We start from the raw sequence: 6,903 nt of genomic DNA on the forward strand, positions 1-6,903 counted from the left end.
GGTAAGTCACAGCCCCAATTGCCTTAAAATATCCGGGACATTTCCAGTCGTCCTGATATGTAGCTTGCCACTGGACCCAGATCGCTCTGGAGGAGAGAGTGAGTTTAGTGACCTTGCACAGCCCTCCCTTACTTAAATCCAAATCTTCCAGGAATTTTATAGTCAAATACCAGATACCCCAGGTTACAGACAAAATATTGCTTCACCCTCTAGCCCTCCATTAGAGGGGAGAGGCAGCTGAGGGAGTTGTGGTGTTAAGTATACAAGGCTGATTCAAATAGCATGATAGTGTGATGAGTGAGATAGGAAGGGGCTATGCAAGCAACAATGCATTCCCTAGCTTTATGCCATCTCACACCTGCTCTGTCTCCAACTCCACTACCTGCATCCTCTGAAATCTTGGTGGAACAGACCATATTTTTCACCAAGGAATTCCTGGCAGGTGGTGCCTTCATTTCTATCTTTCAGACTGAGGTGGCCCATGTCTAAAGTCAAGCTGCTATCACAGATGCAGTACGCAAGTGAACAAATTGCTGTAGATAAGTATTTCAAAGTCATAAGGGATTGTATAACCCTAATACTAAAGGAACAAGGCTTGCTTTTCCTCTGGCAGGGTAAGTTAGCAGAAGTCATCAAATATTTTCCTACTCAGGCCCTTAACTTTACCTTTAAGCATAAGTATAAGTAGGTGTTTAGGGGAGAAGGGATATTTTTGAGGTATTTTGCTGGTAACTCAGCCTGTGGATCCACTTCTCTCTGCGTTGTCTTCCTCTTGGATTTTGTGAGAACCTGCTTGATACCTGATGTTGGGAAATCTATCACTGAGAGAGAATTCAAAGATTGGGGAGGCTATTTTGTGAAAATCACCAAATCTGATGAATTTTGTGGCTTTTATTAAGGGTTCATTGTTTCAGTGCAGAGTATTATTATATAAAAAGCAACCTACTTTGGAATCTGTGATACTGCAAAAGGCATGCTCCCAGTTACTAAGAGCACACATATTGTGATATGGTAGATTATTGCACAAACACTGATTTCATGTGCACTAGGAAAATTGATTGCTGGAGGAAGGTTGCTAAAGATGAGAGTGTCAAAGCTTTCTTCAACAGTGCCTGATCCGAAGGTCTTACAGGCATGGGTAGCTCTTTCATGGTTGTCGTTTATGATGAATTAAAGTAATCTAAGTATATCCTACCCACAACTGAAAACACTGATCTATAGATCATGTAGAATACTTAAACATATTTAGTCTTTTGGACGACTAACCTTCAAGATACTCCCATTTTCTGTTTATACAGGCCAGATCATGTTTGTTGAGGAGCCAAGAAAAGGTCATAGAAAATGGGACTAATGTGTTGTGATCCATTATTCAAACAATGGAACTGATGGTGATTCAGTATATTGATTATATTGGTTTCAAGGAAACCAATGCCTCCAGGGAGGCAGATCAACTTAGACCATCTAGGTTAAATGTTATTTTGTAGAACCATAAATTTATGTTTATGTTTATTTTTTTAAAAGCCATGCTTTCTATTTTACTTAAATACTACATGTACTAATTTGCATATCTGACTATTTGGCACATATGAAGATCTGTGCTGGGCATTCTGCTGTAAAAGAATAAATACGTAGAACATGCTAAAAGAGCATAAGGAAGGAATTTCAAGTAATCAGTTTACTGTGGGAGAAGAATCTTGTTCCATTGAGTTTAAACCAAGATGAGCTGGAGATAGAAACTGGAAAATGAGAATATTTGTGTTCCTTTGCTCCTTAATCCTCTCTCTCTCTCTCTCTCTCTCTCTCTCTCTCTCTCTCTCTCTCTCTCTCTCTCTCTCTCTCTCTCTCTCTCCCTTCCTCCCTCCCTCCCTCTCCCTTTTTTTTCTTTTGCAGTGATGGAAATAGCTAGAACTAAGCTGGGAAGAACAACACTCTGAATGAATAAAACAAAATGAGATCCAAAAAGAACTTGACAACCTAATTAAAAAGACAAAACTTGTAAACTGCTTTGTGAGTTAAAATAAATCAAATAAAGATGGAGTAAGGATAGTGAGTAATTCATATTAAAAAAGGAAAACTTTTGAGAAAAAAAAATCTTAAAGAACAATAAAGATCAATTTATATGATGACCACAATAAAGTCCACTTTTAAAAGGAAAACCACTTTCAAATACTTAATAATCCTGCTCAAATCAATGACTAATTATGACAAAAGCAACACTAGATAAATATATTACTGATTTATTAAATTTGATATGTACTTCATTTAAATCAAATTGCATAGAAGTTTATAATTTCACGTATGATTTCCCTCCCTTCTTTAACTGATATGTCTTTTATTGGTGATTGTAAAGTGATGGAAATTTGAGAGGAAGATGTGGTCCCTCTTTCAGGAAAAAAGAAATGGAAACCAAACAAAAAATTCTTAACACTTTAAGTCATCCAAAAATAGGATGAGCTGTATACTGAGCAATATAGTTCCCTGTAACAAAAAGCCTAGAATCTATGTAAATACTTCTCTAGAATGTTGTCTAACATTCTCTTTAAGATATAGTTTGAACTATATGGTCTCTTTGATTCTGTATTTGTATCACTGGATAATTAACCTGATTTATAGGAACAAAAATATTTTGGCACGTAATACATGTGGTCTTCAATCTCTATAGAAAAGAGATTTTTAACTCCTTTTTTTTGGGGGGGGGTTATTTTATATTATTTTTATTTACATATACAAACCTAAACTTTGGATTTATGTAGTTCACCATCTGGCTTGTTTTTTCCTTGTGTTGTTTATTTAAATATAAAAATGCATTTACTCTTATGAACATCTTATAATTTGATATAATATGTAAAATGACAATCATATTCAGCACCTTAGAAAGCTGAGCCAGGAAGCAAAGAAGAAAGATGAATAGCTTCAGGGCTGTATAATAATAAAATGATTTAAATTGGCTGATTTTGGGAAAAGGCCAGTAAAGATTAATTTTCATTTAGTGCTTTCCATTAAATACCATTTTGCAAATTTTAAAACCTGAGAGTAATAAACCATAATCTTGTTCAATTCTTTATCAAATCATTACTTTTTTTTGCTTATAGAAGTTTCCTCCATCTTAACCATCCTTCCCCCAGATTTTTTTTTAATCCAAACAAGTACAGAACAATGAAGAATTAACTAAAGTAAGCATGCTTGAAATTGGTAACTTTAATCTTCAGAATATGCTGATTTTCATAGATACAAATGAAAAATACAGTACTAAAAAATATTAGGAAAGGTGAGATACAATTTGATCAAAATTTAATTGAATCTTGGTCTCCTGGCATAGAGGACTATGGATGACTGAGTGGTTGTTTTTCTCAGTGGTATTAAAATAATTTCATGTACTGACATATCTTTTAGCAATGTCATGTGATACTAAATTCAGAGATCTTGGCAATATTCAGTTTCTTAGTATGGTAGAGCTTGAATTTGGACAGGGTTTGCTAGAGAAGAGTAAATAGCAAAAATGGACACTAATAAGAGATTGAGATGAGAACAAGAAACAACAAAATAAAAATTCAGTCAATATGTTACAATTGTTTAAAAAGTTTGTGCATGACTTATTTCATAGTATCATCTGTCCACTCCCTCAACTCCAAAATCAACAACAACAAAAACAATAAGAATGTGAGTATGTCTAAACAGAATAGGCATTTATCCAAATTTTGAGTCTACTATCTTTTTGCTAAGAAAAAAGAGGTATACTCCACCATCTGTCTTCTACAGTCAAGGTTGGTCAATAGTTCTAAATTATTCTGTATTTTCATGTTGTTTTCTCCTTTCATGTGATATCATTGTATAGAGTTTTCTCTTGGTTTTATTTAAAGTTCTCTGTTTCAGTTTATGCAAATGGCCCCCCATTTCACTTCATAGACACAATTTTTTATCATACAAAAATATCCTTATGCAGCAATGTGTTATGCATAGTATTGTCAGCTGTTCCACAAAATACGTTTTTCTTATTTATTTATTTATTTATTTATTGCTCCCACTATGAGTTACTTTTTTTTTCTTTCTTTTTGTTGGAGACTGGGTGATCAACTTAGTAACTGTTTTTCTTTTTATTTCTCCCTGTTATTTATATTTAACCTAAATATATATATATATTTAGTGAGGCAATTGGGGTTAAGTGACTTGCCCAGAGTCCCACAGCTAGCAAGTGTTAAGTGTCTGAGGCCGGATTTGAACTCAGGTACTCCCGATTCCAGGGCCGGTGCTCTATCCACTGTATCATCTAGCTGCCCCCTAACTATATTTTCTTAGGTGCCCTTTTCATTTCTTCATGTAGCACCTTAAGGACTGTGGGTGTTTTTGGTCTTAAATGTGATGGCCTCCTGTTACATATAGAGTGGATTATCTATTTTTTCTGTCATAGAAATCTGATTTAGTTGGATTTCCCAACAACCTCCTATAGACTCATTTTCCTTTCATCACTTTTTACTTCTTTGTGATGAAATATTGTTCACTATCTTCAGAGATGTATGACTAGAAAATAAGTTAGTACAGTTATGATGATAATTATTATGATGATATGAGGAATTGCATTTATATACTTCTTTTAGATTTACAAGTTTATTTCTATATGTTGTCATTGACCTTCACATCAGCCCTGTGATATAGGTATTTTATCATCCGCATTTTCAATGAAAAAACTGAGGCAGGCAGAAATTAAATGATTTGCCTGAGGTTGCATAACTAGTAGGATCCTGAAACAGTATTTGAACTTTGATATCCTTATCTATACATCCAACAATCTATCCACTACTGCATGGCCTAGATATCAAGAGCAAAGGATACATAGAAAGCAAACATGGCTTATTGGTATTCATATAGCATAATATTGTATAAGTACCTTAAGAAACATATTAAACAGGGAAAAGATGTATACAAATAATGAAATAGAATATAAATTTAGGCAATATTTTTTAAAGGGGATGAAGCATTCACAACTTGAGAAATCAGGAAAGGCCTCTTTTTAAGAGGTAGTACTTCAGATGAGTCTTGAAGGGAGTTGGGAGTTCCAAAAGGGAAAGGTATGGTAGAAAGGCATTCCAGTTGTGGGTGATAACCTATTCAGAAAACATAAAGAGTGGAGATGGACAATTGGCTACAGTCAATAGAATATGTGTTGATCTGGCTGGAAGGTGACATGTGTCAGGAGAAATAATATGTAATCAGGCTAAAATGAGAAGTTGGAACTAGTTAACATAGTACTTTACATTCTGAACAGTAGAGCTTCTATTGTATCCTACAAGTCATTTTTTGACAGTCTCAGATCTTAATTTTGAGCAATATTTTCTACCTTTTTTCCTATTTTATACTCAACTTTTTGTTGAAGACACCAAGTATCAAGGGGTATATATTGACAGTGTGGAGATAATGTCAATTTCTCCATAAAATTCTAATTTTAACAATCCCCTCTAGAAAAGCATCTAGATTGTTCAATAGGTATACACATGGCCTGAAAAATCTATAAATAAAAATGGAAATCTGTTGAGATTACCTAAAAAACCTTTGTCATGCCCAACAAATTTTCTATAACATAGAAGACAAGTTCAGGATGTCATATTTTGGTTCTTAGCAAAGGAGAAGAGTAATAATTTTAAGTAAACATCTAAGAAGGAATTGATTTGGAAGGGTGAGGGAAAGGTAGAGAGCTCAGGATCTTCTTTGCCTTAGTCTCACCCTCCCTATTTCTTGGCCATACAAAGACTTTCTGAGCTTCAAAGACTCAGTCCCAAAGGTTTGGGACATGTCATTTCCCCATCATATCTTAGTATCATCCTCCAAACAGCAGCAACTGGCATCAGTGCATGCATTTGGAGTCAAGGACAGATACTGTGAAAACAAAATAATTCAGTATCTACATAGAGCATAGAAGAAGAGGTAGAACATACCTCAAGGGAACACCTTGAGAACACAAGCAAAAAAGACTTCTACAAGTTATGAGTTACACATTGGCAACACATGCTCTCTAAGCCTACTTTCCCTTATATTATGAATATATTGGTAGCAGAGTGCATCACAGACTTTTGGTGGAGAGAAATTTACTACTAATTATACTACAAGATATATATGTCTTACTTGTAAATACTCCTTTATAAAAGCTAATTAAGTCTGGTGGAGGCTTATGATATTCTGATAAGATATTTTGGCTTAACTTTCTTACTGCCATTTACTTAAAATGAGCATACCCTTTAGTTAACTAGAGTCTGTAAAATCAAGCTTCAGATATGAACTACATGGCCAACTGTTAAAAAGCTAGTTTCCTGTCTTACCTGCTATATATCTTTCTGTTTTGCCATCTGTTCTTTGATGGGTAAATCATTATTTTTCCTTATTTACCCATTAGAATTCCATCATGTTTGTCTTGTATATGTAGCCAAAACCTATGTAATATAGCTTAAATTGATGCCAAGGTAATCACTGACTTAATGTTCAGTGAAATCTGCACTCCAAGTATGACTGCAAATACATAAAATACATAAAAACCCAAAAAACTTAGGTTGTTGCTGCACAAACTACAATTTTCTTCATGTTTTTGCTTATGCTAATAAATAACATGGAAAAGATAATAATAAAATTAATGTGTAAGAATCCCATATCCATGAAATGATTGTTTTGTGGTCACCCTCAAATGCATAGTAAAACCAAACACACCAACATATTCTTCAGTGATCCAAGGAGAAGCTTATGTGAGTCATCCTTCTTTTATATGGCACCTTCTTTATGTCTTCTGGCTTGATTTATATACTGAATTTCAATACTGGTGTGTTTCCATTCCTTCAATAGTATATTGACCTGCACATCAATGAACACATAACTAACATTTAGAATCCTAGCTGTTAAATTAATGTGTATAGTTGATTT

General features: G+C 34.3%; 1 pseudogene; it reads left to right on the plus strand.

Moving 5' to 3' along the window:
- The first annotated feature begins 327 nt into the window (after nucleotides 1-327).
- Nucleotides 328-1,179, plus strand: LOC122732104 (annotated as a pseudogene).
- Nucleotides 1,180-6,903: the final 5,724 nt, after the last annotated feature.

Source organism: Dromiciops gliroides, chromosome 6, assembly GCF_019393635.1.
Source record: "Dromiciops gliroides isolate mDroGli1 chromosome 6, mDroGli1.pri, whole genome shotgun sequence".
In the NCBI taxonomy this organism is placed as follows: domain Eukaryota; kingdom Metazoa; phylum Chordata; class Mammalia; order Microbiotheria; family Microbiotheriidae; genus Dromiciops; species Dromiciops gliroides.